Source organism: Garra rufa, unplaced genomic scaffold, assembly GCF_049309525.1.
Source record: "Garra rufa unplaced genomic scaffold, GarRuf1.0 hap1_unplaced_068, whole genome shotgun sequence".
In the NCBI taxonomy this organism is placed as follows: Eukaryota; Metazoa; Chordata; class Actinopteri; order Cypriniformes; family Cyprinidae; genus Garra; species Garra rufa.
Genome location: NW_027394343.1, coordinates 22055 through 36670, shown reverse-complemented (window position 1 = coordinate 36670; position 14616 = coordinate 22055). Strand labels below are relative to the sequence as shown.

The 14616-nt window shown below is 41.9% G+C and overlaps 26 non-coding genes across 26 annotated transcripts; all 26 read right to left on the bottom strand.

The window, feature by feature from the left end:
* Positions 1-229: 229 nt before the first annotated feature.
* On the bottom strand, positions 230-348 carry LOC141316131 (5S ribosomal RNA). Its single transcript, XR_012351297.1, has one exon. It is a non-coding gene; the product is annotated as a 5S ribosomal RNA (ribosomal RNA).
* An 84-nt stretch (positions 349-432) lies between these two features.
* LOC141316087 (5S ribosomal RNA) lies at positions 433-551 on the bottom strand. Its single transcript, XR_012351253.1, has one exon. It is a non-coding gene; the product is annotated as a 5S ribosomal RNA (ribosomal RNA).
* An 84-nt stretch (positions 552-635) lies between these two features.
* On the bottom strand, positions 636-754 carry LOC141316086 (5S ribosomal RNA). The gene has a single exon (XR_012351252.1). It is a non-coding gene; the product is annotated as a 5S ribosomal RNA (ribosomal RNA).
* Positions 755-1507: 753 nt separating this feature from the next.
* Positions 1508-1626, bottom strand: LOC141316130 (5S ribosomal RNA). The gene has a single exon (XR_012351296.1). It is a non-coding gene; the product is annotated as a 5S ribosomal RNA (ribosomal RNA).
* An 84-nt stretch (positions 1627-1710) lies between these two features.
* On the bottom strand, positions 1711-1829 carry LOC141316085 (5S ribosomal RNA). Its single transcript, XR_012351251.1, has one exon. It is a non-coding gene; the product is annotated as a 5S ribosomal RNA (ribosomal RNA).
* A 752-nt stretch (positions 1830-2581) lies between these two features.
* LOC141316129 (5S ribosomal RNA) lies at positions 2582-2700 on the bottom strand. The gene has a single exon (XR_012351295.1). It is a non-coding gene; the product is annotated as a 5S ribosomal RNA (ribosomal RNA).
* An 84-nt stretch (positions 2701-2784) lies between these two features.
* LOC141316084 (5S ribosomal RNA) lies at positions 2785-2903 on the bottom strand. Its single transcript, XR_012351249.1, has one exon. It is a non-coding gene; the product is annotated as a 5S ribosomal RNA (ribosomal RNA).
* Positions 2904-3656: 753 nt separating this feature from the next.
* LOC141316128 (5S ribosomal RNA) lies at positions 3657-3775 on the bottom strand. The gene has a single exon (XR_012351293.1). It is a non-coding gene; the product is annotated as a 5S ribosomal RNA (ribosomal RNA).
* Positions 3776-4528: 753 nt separating this feature from the next.
* Positions 4529-4647, bottom strand: LOC141316127 (5S ribosomal RNA). Its single transcript, XR_012351292.1, has one exon. It is a non-coding gene; the product is annotated as a 5S ribosomal RNA (ribosomal RNA).
* Positions 4648-5400: 753 nt separating this feature from the next.
* On the bottom strand, positions 5401-5519 carry LOC141316126 (5S ribosomal RNA). The gene has a single exon (XR_012351291.1). It is a non-coding gene; the product is annotated as a 5S ribosomal RNA (ribosomal RNA).
* Positions 5520-5603: 84 nt separating this feature from the next.
* Positions 5604-5722, bottom strand: LOC141316083 (5S ribosomal RNA). The gene has a single exon (XR_012351248.1). It is a non-coding gene; the product is annotated as a 5S ribosomal RNA (ribosomal RNA).
* Positions 5723-5806: 84 nt separating this feature from the next.
* Positions 5807-5925, bottom strand: LOC141316082 (5S ribosomal RNA). Its single transcript, XR_012351247.1, has one exon. It is a non-coding gene; the product is annotated as a 5S ribosomal RNA (ribosomal RNA).
* Positions 5926-6678: 753 nt separating this feature from the next.
* On the bottom strand, positions 6679-6797 carry LOC141316125 (5S ribosomal RNA). Its single transcript, XR_012351290.1, has one exon. It is a non-coding gene; the product is annotated as a 5S ribosomal RNA (ribosomal RNA).
* Positions 6798-6881: 84 nt separating this feature from the next.
* LOC141316081 (5S ribosomal RNA) lies at positions 6882-7000 on the bottom strand. Its single transcript, XR_012351246.1, has one exon. It is a non-coding gene; the product is annotated as a 5S ribosomal RNA (ribosomal RNA).
* Positions 7001-7752: 752 nt separating this feature from the next.
* LOC141316123 (5S ribosomal RNA) lies at positions 7753-7871 on the bottom strand. Its single transcript, XR_012351289.1, has one exon. It is a non-coding gene; the product is annotated as a 5S ribosomal RNA (ribosomal RNA).
* An 84-nt stretch (positions 7872-7955) lies between these two features.
* On the bottom strand, positions 7956-8074 carry LOC141316079 (5S ribosomal RNA). Its single transcript, XR_012351245.1, has one exon. It is a non-coding gene; the product is annotated as a 5S ribosomal RNA (ribosomal RNA).
* Positions 8075-8827: 753 nt separating this feature from the next.
* On the bottom strand, positions 8828-8946 carry LOC141316121 (5S ribosomal RNA). Its single transcript, XR_012351287.1, has one exon. It is a non-coding gene; the product is annotated as a 5S ribosomal RNA (ribosomal RNA).
* An 84-nt stretch (positions 8947-9030) lies between these two features.
* Positions 9031-9149, bottom strand: LOC141316120 (5S ribosomal RNA). Its single transcript, XR_012351286.1, has one exon. It is a non-coding gene; the product is annotated as a 5S ribosomal RNA (ribosomal RNA).
* A 753-nt stretch (positions 9150-9902) lies between these two features.
* Positions 9903-10021, bottom strand: LOC141316062 (5S ribosomal RNA). Its single transcript, XR_012351227.1, has one exon. It is a non-coding gene; the product is annotated as a 5S ribosomal RNA (ribosomal RNA).
* Positions 10022-10774: 753 nt separating this feature from the next.
* On the bottom strand, positions 10775-10893 carry LOC141316119 (5S ribosomal RNA). The gene has a single exon (XR_012351285.1). It is a non-coding gene; the product is annotated as a 5S ribosomal RNA (ribosomal RNA).
* Positions 10894-10977: 84 nt separating this feature from the next.
* LOC141316118 (5S ribosomal RNA) lies at positions 10978-11096 on the bottom strand. Its single transcript, XR_012351284.1, has one exon. It is a non-coding gene; the product is annotated as a 5S ribosomal RNA (ribosomal RNA).
* A 753-nt stretch (positions 11097-11849) lies between these two features.
* Positions 11850-11968, bottom strand: LOC141316117 (5S ribosomal RNA). The gene has a single exon (XR_012351282.1). It is a non-coding gene; the product is annotated as a 5S ribosomal RNA (ribosomal RNA).
* A 753-nt stretch (positions 11969-12721) lies between these two features.
* LOC141316116 (5S ribosomal RNA) lies at positions 12722-12840 on the bottom strand. Its single transcript, XR_012351281.1, has one exon. It is a non-coding gene; the product is annotated as a 5S ribosomal RNA (ribosomal RNA).
* Positions 12841-12924: 84 nt separating this feature from the next.
* LOC141316078 (5S ribosomal RNA) lies at positions 12925-13043 on the bottom strand. Its single transcript, XR_012351244.1, has one exon. It is a non-coding gene; the product is annotated as a 5S ribosomal RNA (ribosomal RNA).
* Positions 13044-13796: 753 nt separating this feature from the next.
* Positions 13797-13915, bottom strand: LOC141316115 (5S ribosomal RNA). The gene has a single exon (XR_012351280.1). It is a non-coding gene; the product is annotated as a 5S ribosomal RNA (ribosomal RNA).
* Positions 13916-13999: 84 nt separating this feature from the next.
* LOC141316114 (5S ribosomal RNA) lies at positions 14000-14118 on the bottom strand. Its single transcript, XR_012351279.1, has one exon. It is a non-coding gene; the product is annotated as a 5S ribosomal RNA (ribosomal RNA).
* Between the last annotated feature and the right edge of the window lie 498 nt (positions 14119-14616).

Below are 14616 nucleotides of genomic sequence, written 5' to 3'. Positions count from 1 at the left end.
TACAGTTGTACTTCCTGCTTCCTGTCATGTGTCTAGTCACATGGCAGGCCAACCATCCATTTTTTAAAGACACACACTCACTTAAAATGTTAAGAGTAATAAAATGGCCTAAAAAACATGTAAAACACTTAAAACTCTATAATACATTTAAATGATTGTAATAAATAGAGCGGTAAAACACGTCTTTCTAAAAGCCAGCATATTATATAAATAGTGAAGAAAAGGCAAAAGCTTACAGCACCTGGTATTCCCAGGCGGTCTCCCATCCAAGTACTAAGCAGGCCCGACGCTGCTTAGCTTCCGAGATCAGACGAGATCGGGCGCTCTCAGCGCGGTATGGCCGTAAGCGAGGGCTGCTCCAAAAAGTGGGCTATTTAAAGATCAGCCTCCGTAAAAGCCAGCATATTATATAAATAGTGAAGAAAAGGCAAAAGCTTACAGCACCTGGCATTCCCAGGCAGTCTCCCATCCAAGTACTAAGCAGGCCCGACGCTGCTTAGCTTCCGAGATCAGACGAGATCGGGCGCTCTCAGCGCGGTATGGCCGTAAGCGAGGGCTGCTCCAAAAAGTGGGCTATTTAAAGATCAGCCTCCGTAAAAGCCAGCATATTATATAAATAGTGAAGAAAAGGCAAAAGCTTACAGCACCTGGCATTCCCAGGCAGTCTCCCATCCAAGTACTAAGCAGGCCCGACGCTGCTTAGCTTCCGAGATCAGACGAGATCGGGCGCTCTCAGCGCGGTATGGCCGTAAGCGAGGGCTGCTCCAAAAAGTGGGCTATTTAAAGATCAGCCTCCGTAAAAGCCAGCATATTATATAAATAGTGAAGAAAAGGCAAAAGCTTACAGCACCTGGTAATCCCAGGCGGTCTCCCATCCAAGTGTAACAATCGGCCTTATCAGCCGAGTTACAAGACTAAAATGGGGTCAGATTTAACTGTGAGAGATGACTAGTGGTTAAAAGAATGAGACATAAAAGAAGATTGGTTTAAATAGATTTGGTTTATTTACAAGGTTCACATAAAAGACTTTAAAACAACACGATAAAACGAGGTAAACGCTGTTAAAAGAATACAGTTCATTTGTCCATACCCTAAAAACAGTCCAAGAATCCCAGTGTGTTGATAAGTCCAATGTGAGTGTCCACCGGTGTATATACAATCCACAGAAAGTGTAATCCAAAGTTTGCAGGTGGTGAATGGAAAGGTGAGCTCTAAAATTAGCAACTCCTCAATCCAACAGTTTGGTGACTGTCCTTTGTTTGTCATGCTGCTCTCTTATACAGTTGTACTTCCTGCTTCCTGTCATGTGTCTAGTCACATGGCAGGCCAACCATCCATTTTTTAAAGACACACACTCACTTAAAATGTTAAGAGTAATAAAATGGCCTAAAAAACATGTAAAACACTTAAAACTCTATAATACATTTAAATGATTGTAATAAATAGAGCGGTAAAACACGTCTTTCTAAAAGCCAGCATATTATATAAATAGTGAAGAAAAGGCAAAAGCTTACAGCACCTGGTATTCCCAGGCGGTCTCCCATCCAAGTACTAAGCAGGCCCGACGCTGCTTAGCTTCCGAGATCAGACGAGATCGGGCGCTCTCAGCGCGGTATGGCCGTAAGCGAGGGCTGCTCCAAAAAGTGGGCTATTTAAAGATCAGCCTCCGTAAAAGCCAGCATATTATATAAATAGTGAAGAAAAGGCAAAAGCTTACAGCACCTGGCATTCCCAGGCAGTCTCCCATCCAAGTACTAAGCAGGCCCGACGCTGCTTAGCTTCCGAGATCAGACGAGATCGGGCGCTCTCAGCGCGGTATGGCCGTAAGCGAGGGCTGCTCCAAAAAGTGGGCTATTTAAAGATCAGCCTCCGTAAAAGCCAGCATATTATATAAATAGTGAAGAAAAGGCAAAAGCTTACAGCACCTGGTATTCCCAGGCGGTCTCCCATCCAAGTGTAACAATCGGCCTTATCAGCCGAGTTACAAGACTAAAATGGGATCAGATTTAACTGTGAGAGATGACTAGTGGTTAAAAGAATGAGACATAAAAGAAGATTGGTTTAAATAGATTTGGTTTATTTACAAGGTTCACATAAAAGACTTTAAAACAACACGATAAAACGAGGTAAACGCTGTTAAAAGAATACAGTTCATTTGTCCATACCCTAAAAACAGTCCAAGAATCCCAGTGTGTTGATAAGTCAATGTGAGTGTCCACCGGTGTATATACAATCCACAGAAAGTGTAATCCAAAGTTTGCAGGTGGTGAATGGAAAGGTGAGCTCTAAAATTAGCAACTCCTCAATCCAACAGTTTGGTGACTGTCCTTTGTTTGTCATGCTGCTCTCTTATACAGTTGTACTTCCTGCTTCCTGTCATGTGTCTAGTCACATGGCAGGCCAACCATCCATTTTTTAAAGACACACACTCACTTAAAATGTTAAGAGTAATAAAATGGCCTAAAAAACATGTAAAACACTTAAAACTCTATAATACATTTAAATGATTGTAATAAATAGAGCGGTAAAACACGTCTTTCTAAAAGCCAGCATATTATATAAATAGTGAAGAAAAGGCAAAAGCTTACAGCACCTGGTATTCCCAGGCGGTCTCCCATCCAAGTACTAAGCAGGCCCGACGCTGCTTAGCTTCCGAGATCAGACGAGATCGGGCGCTCTCAGCGCGGTATGGCCGTAAGCGAGGGCTGCTCCAAAAAGTGGGCTATTTAAAGATCAGCCTCCGTAAAAGCCAGCATATTATATAAATAGTGAAGAAAAGGCAAAAGCTTACAGCACCTGGCATTCCCAGGCAGTCTCCCATCCAAGTACTAAGCAGGCCCGACGCTGCTTAGCTTCCGAGATCAGACGAGATCGGGCGCTCTCAGCGCGGTATGGCCGTAAGCGAGGGCTGCTCCAAAAAGTGGGCTATTTAAAGATCAGCCTCCGTAAAAGCCAGCATATTATATAAATAGTGAAGAAAAGGCAAAAGCTTACAGCACCTGGTATTCCCAGGCGGTCTCCCATCCAAGTGTAACAATCGGCCTTATCAGCCGAGTTACAAGACTAAAATGGGATCAGATTTAACTGTGAGAGATGACTAGTGGTTAAAAGAATGAGACATAAAAGAAGATTGGTTTAAATAGATTTGGTTTATTTACAAGGTTCACATAAAAGACTTTAAAACAACACGATAAAACGAGGTAAACGCTGTTAAAAGAATACAGTTCATTTGTCCATACCCTAAAAACAGTCCAAGAATCCCAGTGTGTTGATAAGTCCAATGTGAGTGTCCACCGGTGTATATACAATCCACAGAAAGTGTAATCCAAAGTTTGCAGGTGGTGAATGGAAAGGTGAGCTCTAAAATTAGCAACTCCTCAATCCAACAGTTTGGTGACTGTCCTTTGTTTGTCATGCTGCTCTCTTATACAGTTGTACTTCCTGCTTCCTGTCATGTGTCTAGTCACATGGCAGGCCAACCATCCATTTTTTAAAGACACACACTCATTTAAAATGTTAAGAGTAATAAAATGGCCTAAAAAACATGTAAAACACTTAAAACTCTATAATACATTTAAATGATTGTAATAAATAGAGCGGTAAAACACGTCTTTCTAAAAGCCAGCATATTATATAAATAGTGAAGAAAAGGCAAAAGCTTACAGCACCTGGTATTCCCAGGCGGTCTCCCATCCAAGTACTAAGCAGGCCCGACGCTGCTTAGCTTCCGAGATCAGACGAGATCGGGCGCTCTCAGCGCGGTATGGCCGTAAGCGAGGGCTGCTCCAAAAAGTGGGCTATTTAAAGATCAGCCTCCGTAAAAGCCAGCATATTATATAAATAGTGAAGAAAAGGCAAAAGCTTACAGCACCTGGTAATCCCAGGCGGTCTCCCATCCAAGTGTAACAATCGGCCTTATCAGCCGAGTTACAAGACTAAAATGGGGTCAGATTTAATTGTGAGAGATGACTAGTGGTTAAAAGAATGAGACATAAAAGAAGATTGGTTTAAATAGATTTGGTTTATTTACAAGGTTCACATAAAAGACTTTAAAACAACACGATAAAACGAGGTAAACGCTGTTAAAAGAATACAGTTCATTTGTCCATACCCTAAAAACAGTCCAAGAATCCCAGTGTGTTGATAAGTCCAATGTGAGTGTCCACCGGTGTATATACAATCCACAGAAAGTGTAATCCAAAGTTTGCAGGTGGTGAATGGAAAGGTGAGCTCTAAAATTAGCAACTCCTCAATCCAACAGTTTGGTGACTGTCCTTTGTTTGTCATGCTGCTCTCTTATACAGTTGTACTTCCTGCTTCCTGTCATGTGTCTAGTCACATGGCAGGCCAACCATCCATTTTTTAAAGACACACACTCACTTAAAATGTTAAGAGTAATAAAATGGCCTAAAAAACATGTAAAACACTTAAAACTCTATAATACATTTAAATGATTGTAATAAATAGAGCGGTAAAACACGTCTTTCTAAAAGCCAGCATATTATATAAATAGTGAAGAAAAGGCAAAAGCTTACAGCACCTGGTATTCCCAGGCGGTCTCCCATCCAAGTACTAAGCAGGCCCGACGCTGCTTAGCTTCCGAGATCAGACGAGATCGGGCGCTCTCAGCGCGGTATGGCCGTAAGCGAGGGCTGCTCCAAAAAGTGGGCTATTTAAAGATCAGCCTCCGTAAAAGCCAGCATATTATATAAATAGTGAAGAAAAGGCAAAAGCTTACAGCACCTGGTATTCCCAGGCGGTCTCCCATCCAAGTGTAACAATCGGCCTTATCAGCCGAGTTACAAGACTAAAATGGGATCAGATTTAACTGTGAGAGATGACTAGTGGTTAAAAGAATGAGACATAAAAGAAGATTGGTTTAAATAGATTTGGTTTATTTACAAGGTTCACATAAAAGACTTTAAAACAACACGATAAAACGAGGTAAACGCTGTTAAAAGAATACAGTTCATTTGTCCATACCCTAAAAACAGTCCAAGAATCCCAGTGTGTTGATAAGTCCAATGTGAGTGTCCACCGGTGTATATACAATCCACAGAAAGTGTAATCCAAAGTTTGCAGGTGGTGAATGGAAAGGTGAGCTCTAAAATTAGCAACTCCTCAATCCAACAGTTTGGTGACTGTCCTTTGTTTGTCATGCTGCTCTCTTATACAGTTGTACTTCCTGCTTCCTGTCATGTGTCTAGTCACATGGCAGGCCAACCATCCATTTTTTAAAGACACACACTCACTTAAAATGTTAAGAGTAATAAAATGGCCTAAAAAACATGTAAAACACTTAAAACTCTATAATACATTTAAATGATTGTAATAAATAGAGCGGTAAAACACGTCTTTCTAAAAGCCAGCATATTATATAAATAGTGAAGAAAAGGCAAAAGCTTACAGCACCTGGTATTCCCAGGCGGTCTCCCATCCAAGTACTAAGCAGGCCCGACGCTGCTTAGCTTCCGAGATCAGACGAGATCGGGCGCTCTCAGCGCGGTATGGCCGTAAGCGAGGGCTGCTCCAAAAAGTGGGCTATTTAAAGATCAGCCTCCGTAAAAGCCAGCATATTATATAAATAGTGAAGAAAAGGCAAAAGCTTACAGCACCTGGCATTCCCAGGCAGTCTCCCATCCAAGTACTAAGCAGGCCCGACGCTGCTTAGCTTCCGAGATCAGACGAGATCGGGCGCTCTCAGCGCGGTATGGCCGTAAGCGAGGGCTGCTCCAAAAAGTGGGCTATTTAAAGATCAGCCTCCGTAAAAGCCAGCATATTATATAAATAGTGAAGAAAAGGCAAAAGCTTACAGCACCTGGCATTCCCAGGCAGTCTCCCATCCAAGTACTAAGCAGGCCCGACGCTGCTTAGCTTCCGAGATCAGACGAGATCGGGCGCTCTCAGCGCGGTATGGCCGTAAGCGAGGGCTGCTCCAAAAAGTGGGCTATTTAAAGATCAGCCTCCGTAAAAGCCAGCATATTATATAAATAGTGAAGAAAAGGCAAAAGCTTACAGCACCTGGTAATCCCAGGCGGTCTCCCATCCAAGTGTAACAATCGGCCTTATCAGCCGAGTTACAAGACTAAAATGGGGTCAGATTTAACTGTGAGAGATGACTAGTGGTTAAAAGAATGAGACATAAAAGAAGATTGGTTTAAATAGATTTGGTTTATTTACAAGGTTCACATAAAAGACTTTAAAACAACACGATAAAACGAGGTAAACGCTGTTAAAAGAATACAGTTCATTTGTCCATACCCTAAAAACAGTCCAAGAATCCCAGTGTGTTGATAAGTCCAATGTGAGTGTCCACCGGTGTATATACAATCCACAGAAAGTGTAATCCAAAGTTTGCAGGTGGTGAATGGAAAGGTGAGCTCTAAAATTAGCAACTCCTCAATCCAACAGTTTGGTGACTGTCCTTTGTTTGTCATGCTGCTCTCTTATACAGTTGTACTTCCTGCTTCCTGTCATGTGTCTAGTCACATGGCAGGCCAACCATCCATTTTTTAAAGACACACACTCACTTAAAATGTTAAGAGTAATAAAATGGCCTAAAAAACATGTAAAACACTTAAAACTCTATAATACATTTAAATGATTGTAATAAATAGAGCGGTAAAACACGTCTTTCTAAAAGCCAGCATATTATATAAATAGTGAAGAAAAGGCAAAAGCTTACAGCACCTGGTATTCCCAGGCGGTCTCCCATCCAAGTACTAAGCAGGCCCGACGCTGCTTAGCTTCCGAGATCAGACGAGATCGGGCGCTCTCAGCGCGGTATGGCCGTAAGCGAGGGCTGCTCCAAAAAGTGGGCTATTTAAAGATCAGCCTCCGTAAAAGCCAGCATATTATATAAATAGTGAAGAAAAGGCAAAAGCTTACAGCACCTGGCATTCCCAGGCAGTCTCCCATCCAAGTACTAAGCAGGCCCGACGCTGCTTAGCTTCCGAGATCAGACGAGATCGGGCGCTCTCAGCGCGGTATGGCCGTAAGCGAGGGCTGCTCCAAAAAGTGGGCTATTTAAAGATCAGCCTCCGTAAAAGCCAGCATATTATATAAATAGTGAAGAAAAGGCAAAAGCTTACAGCACCTGGTATTCCCAGGCGGTCTCCCATCCAAGTGTAACAATCGGCCTTATCAGCCGAGTTACAAGACTAAAATGGGATCAGATTTAACTGTGAGAGATGACTAGTGGTTAAAAGAATGAGACATAAAAGAAGATTGGTTTAAATAGATTTGGTTTATTTACAAGGTTCACATAAAAGACTTTAAAACAACACGATAAAACGAGGTAAACGCTGTTAAAAGAATACAGTTCATTTGTCCATACCCTAAAAACAGTCCAAGAATCCCAGTGTGTTGATAAGTCAATGTGAGTGTCCACCGGTGTATATACAATCCACAGAAAGTGTAATCCAAAGTTTGCAGGTGGTGAATGGAAAGGTGAGCTCTAAAATTAGCAACTCCTCAATCCAACAGTTTGGTGACTGTCCTTTGTTTGTCATGCTGCTCTCTTATACAGTTGTACTTCCTGCTTCCTGTCATGTGTCTAGTCACATGGCAGGCCAACCATCCATTTTTTAAAGACACACACTCACTTAAAATGTTAAGAGTAATAAAATGGCCTAAAAAACATGTAAAACACTTAAAACTCTATAATACATTTAAATGATTGTAATAAATAGAGCGGTAAAACACGTCTTTCTAAAAGCCAGCATATTATATAAATAGTGAAGAAAAGGCAAAAGCTTACAGCACCTGGTATTCCCAGGCGGTCTCCCATCCAAGTACTAAGCAGGCCCGACGCTGCTTAGCTTCCGAGATCAGACGAGATCGGGCGCTCTCAGCGCGGTATGGCCGTAAGCGAGGGCTGCTCCAAAAAGTGGGCTATTTAAAGATCAGCCTCCGTAAAAGCCAGCATATTATATAAATAGTGAAGAAAAGGCAAAAGCTTACAGCACCTGGCATTCCCAGGCAGTCTCCCATCCAAGTACTAAGCAGGCCCGACGCTGCTTAGCTTCCGAGATCAGACGAGATCGGGCGCTCTCAGCGCGGTATGGCCGTAAGCGAGGGCTGCTCCAAAAAGTGGGCTATTTAAAGATCAGCCTCCGTAAAAGCCAGCATATTATATAAATAGTGAAGAAAAGGCAAAAGCTTACAGCACCTGGTATTCCCAGGCGGTCTCCCATCCAAGTGTAACAATCGGCCTTATCAGCCGAGTTACAAGACTAAAATGGGATCAGATTTAACTGTGAGAGATGACTAGTGGTTAAAAGAATGAGACATAAAAGAAGATTGGTTTAAATAGATTTGGTTTATTTACAAGGTTCACATAAAAGACTTTAAAACAACACGATAAAACGAGGTAAAAGCTGTTAAAAGAATACAGTTCATTTGTCCATACCCTAAAAACAGTCCAAGAATCCCAGTGTGTTGATAAGTCCAATGTGAGTGTCCACCGGTGTATATACAATCCACAGAAAGTGTAATCCAAAGTTTGCAGGTGGTGAATGGAAAGGTGAGCTCTAAAATTAGCAACTCCTCAATCCAACAGTTTGGTGACTGTCCTTTGTTTGTCATGCTGCTCTCTTATACAGTTGTACTTCCTGCTTCCTGTCATGTGTCTAGTCACATGGCAGGCCAACCATCCATTTTTTAAAGACACACACTCACTTAAAATGTTAAGAGTAATAACATGGCCTAAAAAACATGTAAAACACTTAAAACTCTATAATACATTTAAATGATTGTAATAAATAGAGCGGTAAAACACGTCTTTCTAAAAGCCAGCATATTATATAAATAGTGAAGAAAAGGCAAAAGCTTACAGCACCTGGTATTCCCAGGCGGTCTCCCATCCAAGTACTAAGCAGGCCCGACGCTGCTTAGCTTCCGAGATCAGACGAGATCGGGCGCTCTCAGCGCGGTATGGCCGTAAGCGAGGGCTGCTCCAAAAAGTGGGCTATTTAAAGATCAGCCTCCGTAAAAGCCAGCATATTATATAAATAGTGAAGAAAAGGCAAAAGCTTACAGCACCTGGTATTCCCAGGCGGTCTCCCATCCAAGTACTAAGCAGGCCCGACGCTGCTTAGCTTCCGAGATCAGACGAGATCGGGCGCTCTCAGCGCGGTATGGCCGTAAGCGAGGGCTGCTCCAAAAAGTGGGCTATTTAAAGATCAGCCTCCGTAAAAGCCAGCATATTATATAAATAGTGAAGAAAAGGCAAAAGCTTACAGCACCTGGTATTCCCAGGCGGTCTCCCATCCAAGTGTAACAATCGGCCTTATCAGCCGAGTTACAAGACTAAAATGGGATCAGATTTAACTGTGAGAGATGACTAGTGGTTAAAAGAATGAGACATAAAAGAAGATTGGTTTAAATAGATTTGGTTTATTTACAAGGTTCACATAAAAGACTTTAAAACAACACGATAAAACGAGGTAAACGCTGTTAAAAGAATACAGTTCATTTGTCCATACCCTAAAAACAGTCCAAGAATCCCAGTGTGTTGATAAGTCCAATGTGAGTGTCCACCGGTGTATATACAATCCACAGAAAGTGTAATCCAAAGTTTGCAGGTGGTGAATGGAAAGGTGAGCTCTAAAATTAGCAACTCCTCAATCCAACAGTTTGGTGACTGTCCTTTGTTTGTCATGCTGCTCTCTTATACAGTTGTACTTCCTGCTTCCTGTCATGTGTCTAGTCACATGGCAGGCCAACCATCCATTTTTTAAAGACACACACTCACTTAAAATGTTAAGAGTAATAAAATGGCCTAAAAAACATGTAAAACACTTAAAACTCTATAATACATTTAAATGATTGTAATAAATAGAGCGGTAAAACACGTCTTTCTAAAAGCCAGCATATTATATAAATAGTGAAGAAAAGGCAAAAGCTTACAGCACCTGGTATTCCCAGGCGGTCTCCCATCCAAGTACTAAGCAGGCCCGACGCTGCTTAGCTTCCGAGATCAGACGAGATCGGGCGCTCTCAGCGCGGTATGGCCGCAAGCGAGGGCTGCTCCAAAAAGTGGGCTATTTAAAGATCAGCCTCCGTAAAAGCCAGCATATTATATAAATAGTGAAGAAAAGGCAAAAGCTTACAGCACCTGGTATTCCCAGGCGGTCTCCCATCCAAGTGTAACAATCGGCCTTATCAGCCGAGTTACAAGACTAAAATGGGATCAGATTTAACTGTGAGAGATGACTAGTGGTTAAAAGAATGAGACATAAAAGAAGATTGGTTTAAATAGATTTGGTTTATTTACAAGGTTCACATAAAAGACTTTAAAACAACACGATAAAACGAGGTAAACGCTGTTAAAAGAATACAGTTCATTTGTCCATACCCTAAAAACAGTCCAAGAATCCCAGTGTGTTGATAAGTCCAATGTGAGTGTCCACCGGTGTATATACAATCCACAGAAAGTGTAATCCAAAGTTTGCAGGTGGTGAATGGAAAGGTGAGCTCTAAAATTAGCAACTCCTCAATCCAACAGTTTGGTGACTGTCCTTTGTTTGTCATGCTGCTCTCTTATACAGTTGTACTTCCTGCTTCCTGTCATGTGTCTAGTCACATGGCAGGCCAACCATCCATTTTTTAAAGACACACACTCACTTAAAATGTTAAGAGTAATAAAATGGCCTAAAAAACATGTAAAACACTTAAAACTCTATAATACATTTAAATGATTGTAATAAATAGAGCGGTAAAACACGTCTTTCTAAAAGCCAGCATATTATATAAATAGTGAAGAAAAGGCAAAAGCTTACAGCACCTGGTATTCCCAGGCGGTCTCCCATCCAAGTACTAAGCAGGCCCGACGCTGCTTAGCTTCCGAGATCAGACGAGATCGGGCGCTCTCAGCGCGGTATGGCCGTAAGCGAGGGCTGCTCCAAAAAGTGGGCTATTTAAAGATCAGCCTCCGTAAAAGCCAGCATATTATATAAATAGTGAAGAAAAGGCAAAAGCTTACAGCACCTGGTATTCCCAGGCGGTCTCCCATCCAAGTACTAAGCAGGCCCGACGCTGCTTAGCTTCCGAGATCAGACGAGATCGGGCGCTCTCAGCGCGGTATGGCCGTAAGCGAGGGCTGCTCCAAAAAGTGGGCTATTTAAAGATCAGCCTCCGTAAAAGCCAGCATATTATATAAATAGTGAAGAAAAGGCAAAAGCTTACAGCACCTGGTATTCCCAGGCGGTCTCCCATCCAAGTGTAACAATCGGCCTTATCAGCCGAGTTACAAGACTAAAATGGGATCAGATTTAACTGTGAGAGATGACTAGTGGTTAAAAGAATGAGACATAAAAGAAGATTGGTTTAAATAGATTTGGTTTATTTACAAGGTTCACATAAAAGACTTTAAAACAACACGATAAAACGAGGTAAACGCTGTTAAAAGAATACAGTTCATTTGTCCATACCCTAAAAACAGTCCAAGAATCCCAGTGTGTTGATAAGTCCAATGTGAGTGTCCACCGGTGTATATACAATCCACAGAAAGTGTAATCCAAAGTTTGCAGGTGGTGAATGGAAAGGTGAGCTCTAAAATTAGCAACTCCTCAATCCAACAGTTTGGTGACTGTCCTTTGTTTGTCATGCTGCTCTCTTATACAGTTGTACTTCCTGCTTCCTGTCATGTGTCTAGTCACATGGCAGGCCAACCATCCATTTTTTAAAGACACACACTCACTTAAAATGTTAAGAGTAATAAAATGGCCTAAAAAACATGTAAAACACTTAAAACTCTATAATACATTTAAATGATTGTAATAAATAGAGCGGTAAAACACGTCTTTCTAAAAGCCAGCATATTATATAAATAGTGAAGAAAAGGCAAAAGCTTACAGCACCTGGTATTCCCAGGCGGTCTCCCATCCAAGTACTAAGCAGGCCCGACGCTGCTTAGCTTCCGAGATCAGACGAGATCGGGCGCTCTCAGCGCGGTATGGCCGTAAGCGAGGGCTGCTCCAAAAAGTGGGCTATTTAAAGATCAGCCTCCGTAAAAGCCAGCATATTATATAAATAGTGAAGAAAAGGCAAAAGCTTACAGCACCTGGTATTCCCAGGCGGTCTCCCATCCAAGTGTAACAATCGGCCTTATCAGCCGAGTTACAAGACTAAAATGGGATCAGATTTAACTGTGAGAGATGACTAGTGGTTAAAAGAATGAGACATAAAAGAAGATTGGTTTAAATAGATTTGGTTTATTTACAAGGTTCACATAAAAGACTTTAAAACAACACGATAAAACGAGGTAAACGCTGTTAAAAGAATACAGTTCATTTGTCCATACCCTAAAAACAGTCCAAGAATCCCAGTGTGTTGATAAGTCCAATGTGAGTGTCCACCGGTGTATATACAATCCACAGAAAGTGTAATCCAAAGTTTGCAGGTGGTGAATGGAAAGGTGAGCTCTAAAATTAGCAACTCCTCAATCCAACAGTTTGGTGACTGTCCTTTGTTTGTCATGCTGCTCTCTTATACAGTTGTACTTCCTGCTTCCTGTCATGTGTCTAGTCACATGGCAGGCCAACCATCCATTTTTTAAAGACACACACTCACTTAAAATGTTAAGAGTAATAAAATGGCCTAAAAAACATGTAAAACACTTAAAACTCTATAATACATTTAAATGATTGTAATAAATAGAGCGGTAAAACACGTCTTTCTAAAAGCCAGCATATTATATAAATAGTGAAGAAAAGGCAAAAGCTTACAGCACCTGGTATTCCCAGGCGGTCTCCCATCCAAGTACTAAGCAGGCCCGACGCTGCTTAGCTTCCGAGATCAGACGAGATCGGGCGCTCTCAGCGCGGTATGGCCGTAAGCGAGGGCTGCTCCAAAAAGTGGGCTATTTAAAGATCAGCCTCCGTAAAAGCCAGCATATTATATAAATAGTGAAGAAAAGGCAAAAGCTTACAGCACCTGGCATTCCCAGGCAGTCTCCCATCCAAGTACTAAGCAGGCCCGACGCTGCTTAGCTTCCGAGATCAGACGAGATCGGGCGCTCTCAGCGCGGTATGGCCGTAAGCGAGGGCTGCTCCAAAAAGTGGGCTATTTAAAGATCAGCCTCCGTAAAAGCCAGCATATTATATAAATAGTGAAGAAAAGGCAAAAGCTTACAGCACCTGGTATTCCCAGGCGGTCTCCCATCCAAGTGTAACAATCGGCCTTATCAGCCGAGTTACAAGACTAAAATGGGATCAGATTTAACTGTGAGAGATGACTAGTGGTTAAAAGAATGAGACATAAAAGAAGATTGGTTTAAATAGATTTGGTTTATTTACAAGGTTCACATAAAAGACTTTAAAACAACACGATAAAACGAGGTAAAAGCTGTTAAAAGAATACAGTTCATTTGTCCATACCCTAAAAACAGTCCAAGAATCCCAGTGTGTTGATAAGTCCAATGTGAGTGTCCACCGGTGTATATACAATCCACAGAAAGTGTAATCCAAAGTTTGCAGGTGGTGAATGGAAAGGTGAGCTCTAAAATTAGCAACTCCTCAATCCAACAGTTTGGTGACTGTCCTTTGTTTGTCATGCTGCTCTCTTATACAGTTGTACTTCCTGCTTCCTGTCATGTGTCTAGTCACATGGCAGGCCAACCATCCATTTTTTAAAGACACACACTCACTTAAAATGTTAAGAGTAATAACATGGCCTAAAAAACATGTAAAACACTTAAAACTCTATAATACATTTAAATGATTGTAATAAATAGAGCGGTAAAACACGTCTTTCTAAAAGCCAGCATATTATATAAATAGTGAAGAAAAGGCAAAAGCTTACAGCACCTGGTATTCCCAGGCGGTCTCCCATCCAAGTACTAAGCAGGCCCGACGCTGCTTAGCTTCCGAGATCAGACGAGATCGGGCGCTCTCAGCGCGGTATGGCCGTAAGCGAGGGCTGCTCCAAAAAGTGGGCTATTTAAAGATCAGCCTCCGTAAAAGCCAGCATATTATATAAATAGTGAAGAAAAGGCAAAAGCTTACAGCACCTGGTATTCCCAGGCGGTCTCCCATCCAAGTACTAAGCAGGCCCGACGCTGCTTAGCTTCCGAGATCAGACGAGATCGGGCGCTCTCAGCGCGGTATGGCCGTAAGCGAGGGCTGCTCCAAAAAGTGGGCTATTTAAAGATCAGCCTCCGTAAAAGCCAGCATATTATATAAATAGTGAAGAAAAGGCAAAAGCTTACAGCACCTGGTATTCCCAGGCGGTCTCCCATCCAAGTGTAACAATCGGCCTTATCAGCCGAGTTACAAGACTAAAATGGGATCAGATTTAACTGTGAGAGATGACTAGTGGTTAAAAGAATGAGACATAAAAGAAGATTGGTTTAAATAGATTTGGTTTATTTACAAGGTTCACATAAAAGACTTTAAAACAACACGATAAAACGAGGTAAACGCTGTTAAAAGAATACAGTTCATTTGTCCATACCCTAAAAACAGTCCAAGAATCCCAGTGTGTTGATAAGTCCAATGTGAGTGTCCACCGGTGTATATACAATCCACAGAAAGTGTAATCCAAAGTTTGCAGGTGGTGAATGGAAAGGTGAGCTCTAAAATTAGCAACTCCTCAATCCAACAGTTTGGTGACTGT